This window comes from Hemiscyllium ocellatum, chromosome 24 (assembly GCF_020745735.1).
Source record: "Hemiscyllium ocellatum isolate sHemOce1 chromosome 24, sHemOce1.pat.X.cur, whole genome shotgun sequence".
NCBI classification, from domain to species: domain Eukaryota; kingdom Metazoa; phylum Chordata; class Chondrichthyes; order Orectolobiformes; family Hemiscylliidae; genus Hemiscyllium; species Hemiscyllium ocellatum.
The window spans coordinates 11,194,783-11,216,625 of NC_083424.1; the positions used below are offsets into that span (position 1 = coordinate 11,194,783).

The window sequence follows — 21,843 nt, forward strand, 5'->3', positions numbered from 1 at the left end:
GGATCCAGAAGGGTAATTAAACTGAGGTAAATAAAATTATGATGATTCTAGATAAATCTATAGGAGACCAAGAGTAGCAGTGGAAGGGTGTTTTTCAGACTGAAGGTCTGTGACCCATGGTGTTCTGCAGGGATCAGGCCTGGGACTCCTGTTGTGTGTAAATTATATAAATGATTTGAAGAAGACCAGAGGTGGCCTGATTATTAGACTTGTGGATGACACAAAGATTGGGGGACCTGCCTATAATAAGGAGGATTGCCAGAGGATAAAGCAGGATATAGATGGCTCGAGACTTGGACGAAGAAATGGCAGATGGAATTTAATCTGGACCATAAGACCATAAGACATAGGAGTGGAAGTATGGCCATTCGGCCCATCGAGTCCACTCCGCCATTCAATCATGGCTGATGGGCATTTCAACTCCACTTACCAGCATTCTCCCCGGACAAATGAGAGCTGATGCATTTTGGAAGGTCAAATGCAAGAGGGAGTCCAAAATCAATGGCAGAAGCTTTAGAAACATTAACATACAGAGGGATCTAGGCATGCAGGCCCACAGTTCCCTGCAAGTGACCACACAAGTGGATAAGGTGGTCAAGAAGGCTTTTGACATGTTTGTCTTCATTGGTCCAGGTATACATTATAAAAATTGGCAAGTCACACTGCAGGTGTTTAGAACTTTAGCTAGGCTACTTTTGGAAGATTGTGTACAGTTCTGGTGGCCACACTACCAGAAGGTTATGGTAGCTTCAGAGAGGACACAGAAATGGATTACCCGGAAACTAACTGGTTTGGAGATTCATGTGACGGTCAAGATGCCTCTTAAACATTGCTATTGCATCCACTTCTACCATCTCTGCTGGCAACGCATTCTAAGTATTTATCACAAGTAAAAAACTGCCTCTCACATCTCTTGTGACTTTTCCCCTTTTACATTAATCCTAATGCCCAGAAATTGACATTTCTATCCTGGGAAAAAGACACCGACTAACATTCTATTCCTTCTTTTCATAATTTTGTAAACTTCTATCAGGTCCCCCCTCAGCCTTCGATGTTTAAATGAAAATAGACCAGTTTGTCCAATCTCTCCTCGCAGGTCTGTGTAGCGGCAAAAAGGTTTTAGTTTAGAATGGCACCAAGTGTTGGCACAATCTTGGTGGGCCGAAGGGCCTGTTCCTGTGCTGTACTGTCCTTTGAAAGACCAATTTCCTTTTGAGAGAAGTCAACAGCCAGGGCTGTGTAGATTTACAATTAGTCAATATCGATAGCTGAGAGGGGAAAGTTGGGGAAAATACTGAACCCAAAACAAATTGGACCTCATTGTCTGAAACAGCGATAAAGGCAGAGACACTCATCATATTTAAGAAATACTGGAACCTGCAGTTCAAATCTATTCCTGATGAAGGGCTTTTGCCCGAAACGTCGATTTTCCTGCTCCTCGGATGCTGCCTGACCTGCCGTGCTTTTCCAGCACCGCTCTGATCCAAACCCTACAGTTCAAATGTCAAACCCCTCAGGGCTACCGAACAAGTGATGGAAATTGGGAGTACGGCTGAATAGGTTTCTTCAGCCAGCATCGAAATGATGTGTTGAATGTTCTCTTCCTCAGTCTCAAATATTCATGTATACATTTGTCATTGCTCCTTTGAGCTTCTCTTTCTAATATCAGTTAAAAAAGAATACAAACAAAGAGCCAAGTATCTGAAACATCCTGAGTCCTGAAATTCCACGCCTGATTTATTGTGGGCATGGCAATTTGTAGTAAAGAATCAGTTGGGGTTGAATAATATGGATTGTAATGTTAGATGGATCACTTGCAGGTTTTTTCTTTATGCTGTTGCCTTTGAGAGTCAGGAATATATTTCACAGCTTGCAAATTTTTACCTCCCTCAGGAAATGGGCTTGTGACAATGTAAACTATACACGGCCGACTGCAGCCAACAGGTTTAATGTAGCGAGTTGTCTTTCCCACTTCTTAGATGCACCTTTGTTGTTGCTCTTTTAAATTCTCATCTCAGAATGGATTGCTCTCAACAATCTAATGCCTCCCTGCGCTTCCCGCTACGGCTCATTTTCTCCTCCTTCTGCCGTTCATTCACTTACATCAAAGGAAAATGAATTTGACCCTCTTGCATTGCCGATTCAATTCTGCCAGAACGGGTGAACATCCAGTTGACCCCAGGATAATTCAGGTCGTGATTCTCGCAATCTCATATTTAAAGGGACAAATTCCTGACTTGCCTGCGTAGTGATTGTAATGAGGTCACCTCATAGAATATGAGTTCCCTGATTAGGGCTGTTAATCTGGTCCGACCAGGGAATCCCGCCCCTAACATGAAAGGATGACTGTCAGGGATGTTGAGCCTAGGAAATGCCTGACTCAGTGACAGGCAGTGCTATTGTCAAAGGTTATGTATTTATAAATAAAGGGTGATTGTGGATGGGATCTAACAAGTTATTTCAGCCCCCATTCCACTGTTGCTTTTCTTATTTTAACACTATAGCCATTCACTTCACTGTCCATTTCTGGGATCCTTTCTCAACTTGATATTGTTTCACATTATTCGTTTGGAATGGTTATGCCCTGTTGGAAAACGGGGCTCCAAATTCATTATTGCCACTATACCAGCCAATAAAGCTAATGCTATGCCTTTTAATATGAAATATGCAACATACTTAAGGAATTCAACAGGCTAGGTTGTGAGAAAATGTTTTCCCTTGAACAAAGGGTCACAATCTCAGACTAAAGTCAGCCATTTTCTTTTATTTCTTCATGGGATGTTAGTGTTACTGGTTAGGCCAGCATTTATGTCCCATTCCTAATTGCCCAGAGGGCAGTTAAGAGTCAACCACATTGCTGTGGGTCTGGTGTCACCAGACCAGGTAAAGATGGCAGTTTTCTTCCTTAAAGGACATTAGTGAACCAGATGGGCTTTTATGATAATCGTGTCAAAGTCCTCATCAGAGTAGGCTTTACCTCTTTTTTATTGAATTCAAATTTCACCATTTGCTGCAGTGAGATTCAAAGCCACGCCCCCGAACATAAACCTGGGGTTCTGGGTTGATAGTCCAATGTTGTTACAATTGTGCCACACTTCCCCGAGTTTATTAGTGAGGTGGAGAGATGTTTCTTCACTCAATGTTTTGAGGAATCTTTGGAATTCTTTATCATGGACAGCCACAGATGTTCAATAATTGCGCACATCCAGAAGATACAAAAGCTGAAACACACGTACCAACAGGTATGAGAACAGTTTCATCCTTGCTGTTATTTGACTGCTGAATGGACCTCTCAAATTTAAAATCTAATGTCGATCTTGCTTTTTGTACATCATCTATTCAGCCATAACTTTGTCTGCCTTGCTCTGTTCAATCACCCTGTGATCTCTACATCCTTATACGTTATGTTCTGCACACAAACCAAAACTCTTCACTGTAGTTAGGTACAATGTGACAGCAACAAATCAACTCAAAGTTGAGATTGATAGATTTTGGAATACTGAAGGAATCGAAGGATATGCAAATAGTGTGGGAATGCTCATTCTTGCTCCTCATATCAGGGAAAGTTTTTCTTCATTACAGAGAAAGAAACAATGACATCTCATTGATGTATTGCCTTTACATCCTCAGGTCACCCAATGTATATTGTGATCGATGGACCTTCAGGGTACCACTCTGATAATTCAGAAATTTCCGAGTGTTCACTGCCAATGCGTTAGCTTCTACAAAAATGCAGTATTCCCAATCAATACAAATCTCTACAGCAAACCAACTCTTTGGCCAATACGAGTCATCTTCAATAATGGCTTGCTTTTATATAACACCTTTAACATAAGAAAATATCTCCCAGAGTTGACAATAAACAGAGGTGGGAAACAGTTAGGACAGAGCAAGTGAAGGAGAGATTGAGTGCTCGATTGACATTGACACATCCTTAGGCACAATGTAAAACAAACCTTTTGTTTTAGTTTCTAGATGGATTGGGTCAATCCTCAGAGTCAATGTAAAAAAAACACTGAAACAGAACCGCTCTCGATTTGCTCAGGAAACGGAAAACCCACTGATTTCGCAAACTGCTCCCAGCAATAAAGTAACAATTTACCAAATGCTGACAGGTTGGGAATTGAGGCTGTTGCTCAACCTTTTCAATCATGTAATGAAAAGGAGATGCTGATTCTCCAGGAGGTTCTCTGTGTCTCTCCAGTAACTGCAGCCTCCATGTTTGTCTGTGCAAGCTCATGAAGCTTTACTGTAAATACCACAAACCTCTGAATCAATTCCCAGAAAAGTACACAAAACCCCCTTGAGTTTACCTGTGTATGCAGCGTACTGCCAGTTAATTGAAATCTTGCTCCTCTTTTATTTAAAGCTCATTAAAAAGCTGCTACAGCGAATCCTAATTAATTTAACATCGTTTTTACAAATTTTTTTTTAATAAAGCAATGTCTTCATGTCTTTGCTTTTCTGCATTTTATATTTGATGTTTTGGCTTATTTTTATACAATTTTAGACAATTATACAATTCAATACAGTACAGCAACAGGCCCTTTGGCCCACCAAGTCTATGCCGATTCCTAACCCTTACTTAGATCCACTACTTATTGCCCATGCATGGTTTCTATCCCTCTGTTCGCTTCCCATTCATGTATCCATCAAGATATATCTTAAACGTTGTTAATGTGCCAGCTTCCACCACTTCCATTGGCACTGTGTGTTTTATGATGGTGTCAGAAAGTGGCAACACTATACAACACTTTTCACTGTAATTATAACAAAATTTACATGACAATAAATAAATCACATTCCTGATGAAGGACTTATGCCCGAAACGTCAACTCTCCTGCTCCTCGGATGCTGCCTGACCTGCTGCGCTTTTCCAGCACCACACATTTTGACTCTGATCTCTAGCATCTGCAGTCCTCACTTTCTCCTAATAAATAAATCTAACCAAATCAAAAAAAATGACCCCATGATTACAACCCACTGGAGAATTGCAAGAAAACTAGATTAATGTCATAACAGTCTCAATCCCAGAGCACTCTGAATGTAACGTGTGTGTGTGTTAATTCTGCCCCTCAATTCTTATACATTTGATACTCTGTATTCTGCACTCTGTTCTGCTACCCTGATGCACATTGCATGGTACGATCTGTCTGTAAAATATCCAAACAACACTTTTCACTGTATCTCGGTACATCGACAACAATAAATCAGTCAATCAATCGATGTTCACGAGAATGAAAAGAAACCTATTTATGCACGCCCTAATACAGAGCTGACAAAAGCATTATGTACGAGATTAACTTTTAACACTCTGTAGAGATAAACGCACAATGGCTGAAATGAGAGAGCTTATGGCATGATAGACCCGATGGGCTGAATGGTCAGTTTCAGCGCGACAAGTCCTGAGTAATTGTAGGCATAGAAAAATTCCTTCTATAATTTTTTAACAAGGTGATGTGGTTTGACTGAAGCTGTTTCTATGTTCAATTGACTGATGATTCAACAACCCTGTGAAGAATACACATCTCATGTAATGAGGTATCAGTGAAGGGTCACTGCCTTATCTTCGCCTTCTGAGATAATCATTCTCCTGATTACATCTCTGTTTGATGCTTTCACTAATTTTCCAGGCATAAAATCATGTTTGCAATTCAGATTGAGGCAATCTTTCTCTACTAGTAAGGAGTTGCATTTGTCAGTGAAATGACAAGATAAAATCTCATCCTTTTCACTCATGTATTCATCCAGTTTCCTTTTAAAAACATCCAATCTACTTGTCCCAAATGCTTTATGTTGCACTAAATTCTAACCACTCTCTGAGTATCTTAATTCGGGAGCCTGACTGTGGGGGGATTATGAAATTATCTCAGGTACAGACAGGTGGGCCTTTGCAAGTACACATTAGTGATTTAAACAAGTTAGCCATGGGAAATGCAGGGTTACAGGGATAGGGCAGAGGGGGTGAGCGTGAGTGGGATGGCTTTGGACGAGCGATGTAGACTCGATGGGCCGAATGGCCTGCTTCCACACTGTAGTGATTCTATGGTTTAGATTTAAATTTAAATTTTGTTGTCACATACTCAAGTACAGGAGTACCGTGTAAAGTGTCTAATGCCGCTCCACACTACGCCAACCACACTACAAAGGTACTTAGGTATAAAAACACAGGTATAAAGTAGGAAAAGAAACAAAATTAAAGGTTCATAGAAAAGACAGAGAAATAAAGAAATAAGGTAATAAATAGTTAACATTAAAGTCCTTCTTAATATAAGCTAGAAAACTAAAGGAAAAAAGTGGTTATGACACCTAATTCATATAATCCCTACAGTGGAAACAGGCCATTCAGCCCAATTAGACTGTTCTGGCTCTCAGAAGAGCATCCCACCCAGACTTACCTTCCCCCCACTCCCACCTTGTCCCCACAGCCCTGCATTTCCCATGGCTAACCCATACATCCCTAGACAATGTGGGGCATGGCCAATCCACCTAACCTGCACATCTTGGGAGGAATCTGGGAGGAAACTGGAGTCCTCAGGGAAAACCACGTTGGCATAGGGTGAATATGCAAAGTCCACAGAGAGTCACCCGAGGGTGGAATCAAACCCACATCTCTGGCGCTGTGAGGCAGCTGTGATTACCACTCAGCCACCATGCTGCTGAATTGGCTCATGGAAACAAGGGTGGACCAAATGGCTTGGAAAGGGTGGACGCTAGGAAATTATGGACCCGTGGACACAGCCTTAAAATTAGAGGGGGTCAATTCAGAACAGAAATGCGGAGACATTTCTTCAGCCAGAGAGTGGTGGGCCTATGGAATTCATTGCCGCAGAGTGCAGTGGAGGCCGGGACGCTAAATGTCTTCAACACAGAGATTGATAGATTCTTGATGTCTTGAAGAATTAAGGGCTGCATTTGGTACTCTGTATTCTGCACTCTGTTTTGCTATTGGGAGAATGCGGGTAAGTGGAGTTGAAATGCCCATCAGCCATGATTGAATGGCGGAGTGGACTCGATGGGCCAAATGGCCTTACTTCCACTCCTATGTCTTATGGTCTTAAATAACTTACAACTACTTTTGAGTGAGTGTGGACATTGATGAGAACTAAATTAACATAATTTAGCCAGGTCCGGCTCAACATGAAAAAAAACAATAAGTTAGGAGGCCCAGGGAAACAAATTTGTGGAATTGTCAATTTAAGAAAAGAGCACAATTGTCTCACTTTTACGTGCAGCTTAATTCAGCTCCTTTACTCTCCTTAATCTAATTCTCTTCATTCATCACTCAGACATGTCAGGCAGACTTCCTGCTGGAAAATCCCAACTGAGAGGTGGCCAAGGAAGATTGAGTGCAGTGCCGATGTGGGGTTTGAGGAGGCAGCCAATTAGGATCAGGAGCGCTGAGACAGATGAATGTAAACTCATTCTTGGATCAATAGAATTGACTAATCAGAAGCATAAATTGCAGGCTCCCTCACATAAATCTGAGCTCCAAGATTAAGCATTGCTTTATCCTAACATTGTCCAAGTACACTTGAGCTCCAGAACCTCACAGAATCATCATCATCAAGATGTAGAGTCCCTACAGTGTGGAAGCAGGCCATTCGGCCCATCAAGTCCACACTGGATGGGCAGTGTTTAGATCAGAGTGGTGCTGAAAAAGCACAGCAGGTCAGGCAGCATCTGAGGAGCAGGAAAACCACCATTTCGGGCAAAAGCCCTTCATCAGGAATCAGGCTTTTGCCCGAAGCATCAATTCTCCTGCTCCTCGGATGCTGCCTGACCTGCTGTGCTTTTTCAGCAACACTCTGATCTAAACTCTGGTTTCCAGCATCTGCAGTCCTCACTTTTGCCCTCTGAGGAGCATCCCCGCCAGACCCACTCCCCTAATCTATCCCTGCAACCCTGCATTTCCCATGGCCAATCCACTTAACCTGCACATCCCTGGCGTTGGGGATTGCAACGAAAATATTCAGTCTAAGACTTGCTCACATCGATCCGAATTAAGGAAAATGACTCACGCCACACAAGCCTTGAGTTATTGGCTGTTTATTTTGTGAGGTCATGGGGAGAGACAAGTCGACCGCGATGGTCACAAGTCACTCCAATGAGATACAGAGAGTTGCGCAGTTATATAGGTTACAATCATTTAACAATTAGCAATACTGTTAATTGAAGCATAATGAGTAAGTTGGGTATCAGCTCAGTCACTAGTCCCAGTCACGTCGCTGTCTGGACAGTGCTCATTAGTAGTTGACAAGCAATGTTAGCATAACAATCAATTCTTGTAAAGGAAGAGCATTCCCATACTCGGAAAGAGTTCACTATCAGGTGCTTGTACAGCTAAAAGGTCAGCCATCTCACTGAGACTGGGAACGTACAAGCAGACACTAATATGACAATTAAAATGGATTCCAGGTTTTTAATATGTGACAAAATGGTTGCTTGGGTTATAATAAATCTCCCACACCTAGACACTATGGGCAATTCCCCATGGCCAATCCACCTAATCTGCACATCTTTGGACTGTGGGAGAAAACCAGAGTATCAGGAGAAAACCCACACAGACACTGAGAGAATTTGCAAACTCCACACAGACAGTCGCCTGAGGGTGGAATCACACCCAGGTCCCTAGCGCTGTGAGGTAGCAGTGCTAACTACTGAGCCACTGTGCCACCCAATCTGTTTTTGACATCCAAGGTTTGACCAAGCAACCTCCATGATGCAGTCTGTAACCTTCTGACCGAAAGGTCGGAGTATAAAAAATGAGAGCAGGCAGACATCATTTATACATGGAGTGTAGACCACACTGGGTCTAGGGACAGTGATCAGTTAATGTGCCTAAGCTATGTTGAGAGATACAGGATTAGGATAGGATTTGTAGAGCTAGGGTGAGCTTAGGGCATCAAAATAGGTCAGAGTAATGTGACCACAGAACTGAGGAAGGTAGAAAAATAGGCCCAGAGAGGGGAATAAAATTTCAACTTAATTACTAGCTCTACAGGAACAAGCATTGCCTGGGAGTTCTCAAGCATCACTCCCTGTATATTTTGAATGTTTCTCTGTAAATAATGGCAATGTGAGACATTTTGTTCTTGTTAATGAGGCTGGACCGAAAAGGAGTCAGAAATTGCCATTATCCCTTGACAATCCAAAGCAGGTGTATTGTAGCAGCAGTTTTTTTTTCACATAACACTGGATATAGCTTTATATCCTCGGGGGACCAATGGCTAAATTGGGACATTTGCTTTTCTTAAAAGAAATATCTGTTGCAGCCACTGAGACAATCACAGTTTTGCTTTTTATTAACCCACACTTTGTTCCTTATCAGTAATTCTGCAGAGACAGCACAATTTTTGAGCATTTGGTTGACACTTTAAAAAAAATGCACATGCCAGAGAAAAACGTCCTGCATTTATGTAGCACCCGTCATTCCCTCAGGACTTTCTGAAGCACTTTACTCTTAATGAGGTTCATCTGTAACATGTGAAAGCTAATGTGCACATAGGAAGATCCACAAATAACAGCTATATGGAAAAACAAATTTACTCTGTGTATAGGACTGTATTCCTTTTCAATCTGGTTCATTCCCAAAATGAGTTGGCCTCTGATTAAGTGTCAGGGCCACCATTTATTTTTAACTATAACAGTGTTTCCAGTTGAGGCCATGATCTGACTAATCACAGTGAATTACAGTCCAATAAGATTCATATAAATCGTTGTACTGTAACTGATCTAATGACTCCTGACATTCCTCAGAAAGAAGACACTAGTCTTGGATAAACTTGGGAAGATAGAGTTCTTAGACACTGCACTACAGTACTGTATTTGAAAACCTTCCATCTACAGAGGTAAATGAGATTAGATTAGATTCCCTGCAGTGCGGAAACAGGTCCTTCGGCCCAACAAGTCCACACTGACCCTCCGAAGAGTAACCCACTCAGACCCATTCACCTATTCCTCACCAAATACTATGGGCAATTTAGCATGGCCAATTCACCTGACCCGCAGATCTTTGGACTGTAGGAGGAAACCAGAGCAGCTGAAGGAAACCCACACAGACATGGGGAGAATGTATTAACTCCACGCAGATAGTAGCCCGAGGCTGGGATCGAACCCAGATCCCTGGCACTGCGAGGCAGCAGTGTTAGCCACTGAGCCACAGTGCTGCCCCTTGTGTTAGAGTCCACAAGGCATTACTTCCTAACTATTGTCCCACAGTGATAAAGTTCGAGCCTTGAAAACTGTTAACAATTTCAGCTTGGGTTCATGGTCGATAAAACGTGGGGCTGAAAAAGCAGAGCAGGTCAGACAGCATCGGAGGAGCACAAAAGTCAACATTTCGGGTTAGAACCTTTCAACAGGGCTGGGGAGGAGAAAGAGAGCTCAGGAATAAAGAGGGGGAGGGGGATGAGGCTGGCAGAAAGGTAGGTGGGTTGGTGATAGGTGGATGCAAGTTGTGGGTTATTATGATTGGTCAGTGAGAAGGGTGGAGCAGATCGGTGAGAAGGAAGAGGGACAGGTTAGGTCCAGTCAAGGAGGTGGGGAATAGAGGGTGGGCTGGACATGGGATAAGGTTGGGGGTGGGGAGAATTTGAAGCTGGTGAACTCTGTATTGAGGCCATTGGGTTGTAAGCTCCTGAGGTGTGATATGTGACGTAGTTCCTCCAGTTGGCGTGTGTCCTCACTTTAATACTGGAGGAGGCCAAGGAAGGATATGTCACCGAGGGAGTGGGAGGAGGAGTTTAAAAGGCTGGCAACTGGCAGGTGGTGTTGATTGGAGCATACAGCAGATGACATTTGGTGTCCCGAATCCACTTTGCCAGAATTCAACTTTGACATTTGGTAGCTCTTTCAAAGTTGAAAAGGCACCAAAAGGGTGAGGGTGAAAAGTGAACTCACACAACAGGACTGGGAGAAAGTGAGGACTGCAGATGCTGGAGATCAGAGTTGAGAGCGTGGTGCTGGAAAAGCACAGCAGGTCAGGCGAGAAGAATCAATGTTTCAGGCATAAGCCCTTCAGCAGGATTGCCTGGAGTGATTTTCTGATCAACTGACATTATGATGCAATGCTGGGCCCTAACAGAAGCAACTTTATTCCACACCAAACCCACTTCACTCGTATCAAGCTAAACTAGATCTGCTGCCAACAGTTCTGAAAGCGACAGGTAACCTTACGTTAACATGAACCAGAATCTATAAAGAGAACTGATATACTGTAGTGCAGAAGGAGCTTTTTTGCCCATCTTGTCAGGGCCCGCTCTCTGAATGAATATTTCAGTCTCCATTCTCTGTCTGTAATCCTACACATTGCTGTTGTTTTGTAATGGTCTAATACCCCTTCAAGTGCTTCAATTGAACATCCTCCACCAGGTTATCAGACAGGGTATTCCTGATCTTTACAACTTGCTGTATGCAAGGGTGTTTTCCCAAATTGCTTTTGCTTCTCTCGCCATTTAGTGTAAGCCCATGAACTTCTCATTCTGAAACCTTTCACGAGGGGTAGAGTTTGTTCTTGATTCCTTTGTCCAGATGCCTCGTGATTTTAAACACAGCTCTTAGACTCTCCAAGTCCTAACTTTTCCCATCTATTTTTACAATTAAATTATCACCACTGTAACCAGATGGAGACAGATAACTAACATTGCTTTCAAGATAGTTTTTCAAAGGTATTCATTTGAGAATCATACCTATATTTGATAGAGCCTTTAATGTAACTTAGCTTCCCAGAGCTGCCTCAAGGGACAAGACTTTAAGGGTTAAGTTATGAGGACAGCACACCCATTAGCCCTGTTTTCTCTCGAAGTTAGAAGGCTAAGGGGTGATCTGATCAAAGTCTTCAAGTTATTAACAGGAAAAGACAGGGTGGATAAAGCCAAACTATTTTCACTGGTTGGGGATTCTGGAACGAAGGACATAGTCTAAACATTAGGACCAGACCATTCAGGAGAGACATTGAGAGCATTCCTATACATAAAGGGTGGTAAAGATTTATCATAGAATCCCTACAATGCAGATGGAGGCCATTCAGCCCATTGAGTCGACACTGACCCACCAAAGAGCAACCCACCCCTCTATCCCTGCATTTCCCTACACATCCCTGGACACAATGGGCAATTTAGCATGGCCAATCCACCTAACCTGTACATCTTTGGACAGTGGAAGGAAACCAGAACACCTGGAGGAAACCCATGCATTTCAAGGAGAATGTGCAAACTCCACACAGTCACCTGAGAGTGGGACTGAACTCAGGTACCTGGCGCTGTGAGGAAGTAGTGCTACACTAACGAGCCAACGTGCCACACATTACTAGAAACCAAGGATATGGTGAGTGCTGGAATATCTTGAGGGAGATGAAGAGCCAGGATCTAGGCCTGAGAAGCTGACTTGAGGGACTAAATGACCTCTGCTCCTGTGGAGATTTTTGACAGTTTAAAGTAGACACTGAAATCGCCTCATAATCAAAATCTCAGGCATTTTGACTTGGCTAATGTTTACCATTATTGCACAGAATGTTCACTGCTGTGTAAAACAACTTAATTTGCAATTAGCCTTAAACCGTGGCCTGGGTTGAAACAATTGTAGAAGCTAAGCAAGGATGACATTTTCATGTCCCCCTCCAGTAATCCTTCAGGATGGAGGATGACCTGCTTGCAGTTGGTTCAGTGCGTTAAGATGACTGATCAGTCCAACATGATGCAACAATGTGGCAAATACAAGGCAGATATGAAAACTCTTTTCCACAAATAGCAGTGGATCAGCTATTAATGTTAAATCTGAGATAGCTTAACAGAAACATATCTAAGGTATGAGGTGATATGGACCAAAGGCAGGTGTATAGATTTAGGTCTCATCATTATCTCTTGCAGGCCAACTAAGGACGGGGAATAAATGTTGGCCCAACTCGCAATGTCCACATTTCACGGGTGAATAAAATAAAATGCCATGGCTATGAAGAGAGGGTGGTACGTGTATGGAATGAGTTGCCAGAGGAAGTGGTGGAGGCTGGTACAATTGCAACATTTAAGAGACATATGGATGGGTATATGAATAGGAAGGGTTTGGAGGGATATGGGCTGGGTGCTGGCAGGGGAGACTAGATTGGGTTGGGATATCTGGTCGGCATGGATGGGTTGGACTGAAGAGTCTGTTTCCATGTTGTACATCTCTATGACTCTATGATTCTAATTGCCACTTTGTCATTTCTGAGCAGCAGGTTAGGTTTCAATGCTGGCCTTTGGAAAAAAAAAATCAGCTTCCAAGAAGCAAAGAGTGACATTTATCATGTATCCTAAGATGAGCTTCCTCTGGTGATAGTCTAACAGCAGATCCAAAATCTCACCGTATGGTGTCTGCACAGTTTGAATGAATTTGAAGAAAACCTAATTGAAAGTGACATTTAGTGAGCAGCGTGGCTGCATTATTGATGAGATTTATAGTCAGAGTTTTACTGGAGAAGTTACCTTAGGTTTTTGATATTCCAGACCTCGAAAAGATGATTTAAATAAGCTTAAGGAGAGCAAAAATCTCCAAAACCAAATCCTACACTTTATATTAAAAAATGAATATTTGCATTAATCATCCATTAATTCTAGAAACAGGCCTTCTTCCTTGAACTAATGCTGTTTGCTAAGTCTGGATGGATATGATCCTTGATTGCTTGTGTTAGACAATTTCCCAGGCTGCACTATTCCTAGGTGAAGATCTAGCATCACCTGACAGTAAAAGGAGGAAACATAAAAGTTTAAGGGGAAGTGATGGAGGCTGGTACAATTGCAACATTGAAAAGCCATCTGGATGGGTATATGAACAGGAAGGATTTGGGGGGATATGGGCCGGGTCCTGGCAGGTGGGACTAGATTGGGTTGGGATATCTGGTTGGCATGGACGGGTAGGACCTAAGCGGTCTGTTTCCATGCTTTACATTTCTATGACTCTATGACTCTATAACAATAATTCCCCTAAACCCTTTTTCAACATACTGTTCAAATCTGGTGGTTTCCTGCACCCTTCTCAACTCAGAAAAAAGTGAGCCGTAATTACACACAGACTAGTGTTCAAATTTAATTAGGGAGAACTTCAAAAGGAAAATATGAAAAAGCAGGACAAAAACAGTTGATTAATTGAACTTATGCTGCCTTGATCTACTCACATAGCAAGTACAAAGGCTGTGAGCTTTATATTACTCAAATGTTTACTTCTTTACCTAATTAACTTGCTCTGATTTCTGATGTTTTGCACAAACCTAATGCTTTGTGAAGACCTGTGAGATAAGATTTTCATCTCATTATCCCAAGGGTTTCTGCACTGTGATCTCAAACAGGAAAGGAAAACAAGAGAATGGAAGGACTTCATTGATTATACAACAATTGTGTTCTGTATTTTCCGTGCCAGCAACGTATCTATCATCGGGACACAGAAAATGTAAAAGGGACTGAGTTTTGTATCTCACAAAATGGGTAGTGTTGCTGATCATCCCAGAGATGAGCAGTGCCGAGGTTGTGCCTCACAGAACCATAACAGCACAGAAAGAAGCCACTGAGCTAATGGATTCCAAATTCAATCCTTTTTTTTACGGTACCAATCCGGTAACATCCTCCCCAACAATGCAAAAGAAAGATTTGCATTTAATACCTTTTTTTTTCACAACCACTAGCTCTACAGCGAAAATGTATTGTGGTCTCTGATTTAATGAAGGAAACATGGCAACTGATTATGCACAGAACACTCTCATTGCAAGCAAACTGATAATGATTGGATAATTATGTTTGTAGTGTTGACCACCTCCTTTTCTTCAAATTAATACCACAGGATCTTTTTCCATCCAGCAGATCAGGCGCTGATAGAGTTTCTCATCTAAAGGTCTGCACTTCTGAATGTGCAGAATCCATTTGGAACATCACTGGACAATTAGCCTTGATTTTTATGCTCAAGTCCCAGACTGGGATTATGAACCTAGAACCCTGTGATCCAATGTTACCATGAGAGTGCTACCATCTGAGCTATAGATGCTGCTCCCACTGTTTACTTGACCAGTTCTCATGCTTTTCCTAAGTGTACTACCCACATCAAGTGCTGCACCTGAAAGGAGGTGGCCAGATGCTGTAAATCTGAAACAAACACAGAGTTCTGGAGAAATCCAGCAGGTCTGTGGAGACAGAAGCAGAGAGAATGTTTCAAGTCTGGTTGACTCTTCTTCAGAATGAAAGAGTCTGAAGTAATTCACTTCCTGACTCCTCAAAGCCTGCCTACTATTTACAAAGCGCAAGTCAGGAAGGATATCGAATAACCCCCATTTGCCTGGACGAGTGCAGCTCCAACAAAACTCAAGAAACTGAATACTATCTAAGACAGTGCAGCTGACTTTGATTGCAACCTTATAGAACACCTTTAATATTCACTCCTTTCACTATCGACTTTAATTGTATAACCGTGATAATATGCACTATAACAATTTCCCAAGGTTCCTTTGACAGCAGCTTCCCAACCTGCAACCTCTACCACCTAGAAGGGCAAGGGCAAGGGCAGCAGTTATACAGGAACAGCACTCACTATAATGTGCCTCTTCAAACTATGGAACTACATCACTGTATCCCTATTGTTGCTGGATCAAAACCCTAGAACTCCTTTCCCTAACATCTCTGTGAGTGTTCCTATGCCACAGGCACAGGAGTTTAAGGAAGCAGTTCACCACCACCTCCTCAGGGATAGGGAATCAGTAATGTTCACAACTCACATATGATTTAAAATTATATATCATTCAGATAAATCTGAAAACTCAGTTAAAAGAGGTAGGTTTTAAGAAGTGTAAATAAATGTATTTCCTTGTTTATTTTTAAGTCCAAGAATTGTCTCTTCAAATGAAACCACTGACTGGAGGGAAGGAGGTTAAAGGTTTTGGCGTATACTTCATAAAATGAAGCATCTAATCTGAAATGTTTAAGCTGTTTGACTGACCTGAAGCATTGTTAATATTTTTCACCTGCTTCTTCCCCAGATTTTCAGGTTTTTTTTGTCCTTCAGGTTAATTTAAATTTCAGCTGTTTAAATATGTAGAAAGTCAGTGTTTGTGCATGTGCAAGTATGTGTACGTGTGTGTGTGCGCCTGTTTGCCTATGTGTGTGTATATGTGTCTGTGCATGCGTGTGACTGTGAATGTCTGTATATGAATACAAGTATTTGTCTGTGTCCATGTGCGTGTTTGTGTCTGTGACTGTGTATGCATCTGAGTGTGTGTCTGTGTCCATGTGACTGTGTGTGTGTGTGTGTGTGTGTGTGTGTATGTGTGTGTGTGCGCGCGCGTGCATGTGTTTGTGTGACTGAACGTGTGTCAGAATGTGACTGTGTATGTCTGAGTCCATGTGACTGTACAAGTGTCAGAGTTTGAGTTTGGGTATGTCTGTGTCTGTATGAAAATAAGACAGGAATAGCTGCTCTGTTTTTCACGAACCTGATGAATTATGTAAAATCCAACTCCAAACAATTCCCTTCAGGCACTCTCATGATACAAAGCCTCTGCCACTGATGTTTGGGATCATCTCGCTGCACTTTGAAAGATATTTGACACATGCAGCTAAATGAATCAGGAGTTAATGCTTGCATGATAGTTCATAACCTGAATGTGATCTACCTCTCCTCCTAAACTATGAAATCTAGTCCGTTAATTACACTTTGGTTGCAACATCAATTCTGCATCATGCCATGCCTTGCAATGAGAAATGGTATCTGCTGGGGATCATGTGCAGTGAATGTTCTTTCACTGTGTTACACATGGAAGATTAATGTTCCACTCTTTGAGCTTTTCCTTATGATTTATACAAGAAAAATACACAAGATCTTAAATAGTGGATGGGATGTGTAAACATGTGCACTCAAAGAGAAAGATTTGAAGAGTACAATTAATAAAGTTCACTTGATATTTGTTATTGCTCTTTGGATTGCAAACTTTTAGCAAATTATCTCTTTGAAGACTGTATTTTTGTCCAGATTCTGAGCATTTCAGGGTATCTGAATGCTCCACTAAGGAGACTAGGTTCAAATCAAGCCTAGATAGATCATAGGATCCCTGCAAGTCAGGAAGAGGCCATTCAGCCCATTGACTCTTGACCAATTGTCCAAAGTGCATCCCATGCAACCCTGCATTTCTCATGGCCAATCCATCTAACCTACAAATCTTTAGACAAGGGTGGAAACCCACATAAACACACAGACATACAAACTCCACACAGACAGTGTGCTGGAATTGAACCCGGTTTCTCTAGCATTGTCAGGCAACAGTGCCAACCACTGAGCCACCATGTCACCCAATGGAAAATAATTTATCGTTCTCTATACGATAACTGACCATACGATGGAGGAACAAAGTTGGCCATTCAGTCCATCTCCATTGGCCATTGGTTGAACTTGACAATGGCCTCCCTAGCCAGATTCAGAAGCAGAACCACAAGGAGGCCCTTCCAGTTTAACACACTTTGTATTTTTCCTTCTTATTTCTATCCAGAGATACGATTGTGCTCCTCTGACCACTTTCTCTTAACCACCACCAAACCACCTGTGTTGACCAATTGACATTCAAAGCCCATCAGGGGCAGTGCAACAACAAGAGTGAGGGAAAGATAAGGGGAAAGTGAAGAGGCTAAATTCAAGTGGGGTTAGAATGGGGAAATAAGGCATTCCAGTCCCCAGCAGGGCTCACCTCTCTCTAAGGGCATCAAGCCTCTTGGTAGACACCACATGGTCTTTCTCTAAAGCCACATGAATGTGAATGTAGCCATGGAAGCAGGGGCAGGAAGTCACGAACAATGACTTTTACCATGACCCACTGCCTAGGAGCAGGTCCTTCGACTTAGATCCTTTCTATTTTCCTTTGGTGAGACCAAACAAACCAAATAAAATATTAATTAAAATGTGACAGCATTGTCATAAAACAAAACTTTTAAAATTGGTTCTTCTAGAGTGATTATGCACTGCTACCCTACAGTGCCCCAAGTTCCAGTACAGTCTCGATTTATAGGTGCTCCAAATACTCAATTAACCAATGTCCTTTGGCCTGTATATCTTAACAATATAATTAGCATTCATTTAACAAACTACTATTCTGTCACTCAGTTGTGCATGATAGCACTGCTGGATAGAAAAAAAGAAAAAAAAAACACTATCCTTCTGGCTTCTATGGGTGAGGTTATCCAATTAAATGGAGCTGACAGCACAGTAGTAGTATATTTGGCCCATCTGGTTCCCACCCACCTCTATACTCAACAAAGACTTCCTCCAGTCTTATTCCATTTGAGTCAATCTACACACAGGCAGCTTGGTGGCTCGGTGGTTAACACTGCTGCCTCATAGCTCTAAGGAGCTGGGTTCAATTCCAGCTTGGGTAACTGTCCCATCTTCACTATCCAATCACTCTACACTGCCATGACCAGGGCCTCCAAGCCCTCCGTTGCTTCCTCTCCCAATGTCCCCAACAGTACCCTTCCACCGACACTCTCATTCGTTTGGCTGAACTGGTCCTCACCCTTAACAATTTCTCCTTTGAATCCTCCCACTTCCTCCAGACCAAAGGGGTAGCCATGGGCACATGTATGGGCCCCAGCTATGCCTGTCTCTTTGTTGGCTATGTAGAACAGTCGATCTTCTGTAATTATACCAGCACCACTCCCCACCTCTTCCTCCGCTACATTAATGACTGCATTGGCGCCACCTCGTGCTCCTGCGAGGGGGTTGAGCAATTCATCAGCTTCACTATCACATTCCATCCTGACCTTAAATTTACCTGGACCATCTCTGACACCTCCCTCCCCTTCCTGGACCTCTCCATCTCCATTAATGGCGACCGACTTGACACTAACATTTTTTGCTGAAAATGTGTTGCTGGTTAAAGCACAGCAGGTTAGGCAGCATCCAAGGAACAGGAAATTCGACGTTTCGGGCCAGAGCCCTTCATCAGGAATGAGGAGAATGTGCCAGGCAGGCTAAGATAAAAAGTAGGGAGGAGGGACTTGGGGGAGGGGCGATGGAGATGTGATAGGCGAAAGGAGGTCAAGGTGAGGGTGATAGGTTGGAGTGGGGTGGGGGCGGAGAGGTCAGGAAGAAGATTGCAGGTTAGGAGGGTGGTGCTGAGTTGAGGGAACCGACTGAGACAAGGTGGGGGGAGGGGAAATGAGGAAACTGGAGAAATCTGAGTTCATTCCTTGTGGTTGGAGGGTTCCCAGGTGGAAGATGAGGCGCTCCTCCTCCAGCCGTCGTGTTGTTATGTTCTGCCGATGGAGGAGTCCAAGGACCTGCATGTCCTCGGTGGAGTGGGAGGGAGAGTTAAAGTGTTGAGCTGCGGGGTGGTTGGGTTGGTTGGTCCGGGCGTCCCTGAGGTGTTCTCTGAAGCGTTCTGCAAGTAGGCGGCCCGTCTCCCCAATGTAGAGGAGGCCACATCGGGTGCAGCGGATGCAATAGATGATGTGTGTAGAGGTGCAGGTGAACTTGTGGCGGATATGGAAGGATCCCTTGGGGCCTTGGAGGGAAGTAAGGGAGGAGGTGTGGGCGCAAGTTTTACATTTCCTGCAGTTGCAGGGGAAGGTGCCGGGAGAGGAGGTTGGGTTGGTGGGGGGTGTGGACCTGACGAGGGAGTCACGAAGGGAGTGGTCTTTGTGGAACGCTTATAGGGGAGGGGAGGGAAATATATCCCTGGTGGTGGGGTCCATTTTTACAAACCCATCGACTCCCAAGCTATCTGGATTACACCTCCTTCCACCCTACCTCCTGCAAAAATGCCATCCCATATTCCCAATTCCTCCGCCTCTGCTGTATCTGCTCCCAGGAGGAGCAGTTCCACCACAGAACACACAGATGCTGGAAACCAAATTCTGGATTCGTGGTGCTGGAAGAGCTCCTTCTTTAGAGACCACAATTTCCCTTCCCATTTGGTTAAAGATGCCCTCCAACGCATCTCGTCTACATCCCGCACCTTCGCCCTCAGACCCCATCCCTCCAACGGTAACAAGGACAGAACGCCCCTACTGCTCACCTTTCAACTACCAAACTTCGCATAAACCAAATCACCCGCCGACATTTCCGCCACCTCCAAACAGACCCCGCCACCAGGGATATATTTCCCTCCCACCCCTTTCTGCCTTCCGCAAAGACCGTTCCCTCCGTGACTACCTGGCCAGGTCCACGCCCCCCTACAACCCACCCTCCCATCCTGGCACCTTCCCCTGCCACCGCAGGAATTGCAAAACCTGCGCCCACACCTCCTCCCTCACCTCCATCCAAGGCCCTAAAGGAGCCTTCCACATCCATCAAAGTTTTACCTGCACATCCACCAATATCATTTATTGTATCCGTTGCTTCCGATGCAGTCTTCTCTACATTGGGGAGACTGGGCGCCTCCTAGCAGAGCGCTTTCGGGAAATCTCTGGAACACCCGCACCAATCAACCACACCGCCCCGTGGCCCAACATTTCAACTCCCCCCTCCCACTCTGCCGAGGACATGGAGGTCCTGGGCCTCCTTCACCGCTGCTCCCTCACCACCAGACACCTGGAGGAAGAATGCCTCATCTTTCGTCTCGTAACACTTCAACCCCAGGGCATCAATGTGGACTTCAACAGTTTCCTCATTTCCCCTTCCCCCACCTCACCCTAGTTCCAAACTTCCAGCTCAGCACTGTCCCCATGACCTGTCCTACCTGCCTATCTTCTTTTCCACCTATCCACTCCACCCTCCCCCCCCGACCAATCACCTTCATCCCCTCCCCCACTCACCTATTGTACACTATGCTACTTTCTCTCCACCCCCACCCTCCTCTCACTTATCTCTCTGCCCTTCAGGCTCTCTGCCTGTATTCCTGAAGGGCTTTTGCCCGAAACGTCGATTTTACTGCTCCTCGGATGCTGCCTGAACTGCTGTGCTCTTCCAGCACCACTGATCCAGAATCTGGTTTCCAGCATCTGCAGTCATTGTTTTTACCTATACTTTTATTCCTTGCCCACTCATATACTACTCGCTTCCCCTTAATAGCATTTATGTTATTCATGTCAACTAAAGTGTGGATTGTTTTCTCCTGCAAACTAACTGAGAATGATCTCACATTTGATGCTAAAACCATACAAGGCTCGAGTCAGACCACAGCTGGAATACTGTGGACAATTTTGTCAAGTTTATTGATGGAAAGACATTCTGGCATTAGAGGCAGTCCAGAGAAGGTTTTCTCAGCTAATAGCAGGCATGACAAGGTCACCTTATCAGGAGAGGTATAGTCGTTTGGGGCCATAATTGTTGGAAGTTGGCAGAAAGGTGACCTTATTGAAACTTACTAGATTCTAGGGAGACTTGGCAGGTTAGATGCAGTTGTTTCCCCTGGTGAGAGTCTAGAACCAGAGGGCTCAATCTCAGAATAAGGATGACACATTTCCGACAGAGATGAGGAGGAGTTTTTTTCACTCAGATGGTAATGAATCCGTGGAATTCTTTACAACAGAGGACTGTCAAGGCTAGATTATTAAGAATGACTCTAGCAGATTTCTAATCAGTGAGGGAATCAAGAGTTATGGGGAAAAGGCAGGAAAGTGGAGTTGACGATTAACAGATCAGCCGTGATCTTATTGAATGGGTGAAGCGACTTGGTAGTGTCTTTGTTTCCTGGTTATATCCACACCAGGTATCCCTGGAGAGGAGTCAGACATTGTCCACTGGTATTGGGAGACCCTGAGAAATAATGGAATAATGTTTGAAAGTAGGAGCTAAACCAATCAGGAGGAACGTCAGGAAATACTTCTTCCCATGATTCCCAGTAGAAATCTGTAACTTTCCTCTAAACTTCTAACAAAGCCAAGCATCGTTTGGAAA

General features: G+C 43.5%; 1 protein-coding gene across 1 annotated transcript in view; it reads right to left on the reverse strand.

Annotated features, from left to right (window-relative positions):
• The window catches only part of wscd2 (WSC domain containing 2), a 307,700-nt gene that overhangs the window by 190,083 nt on the left and 95,774 nt on the right, over window positions 1–21,843 (reverse strand). The gene's annotated exons all lie outside the window — the stretch shown is intronic.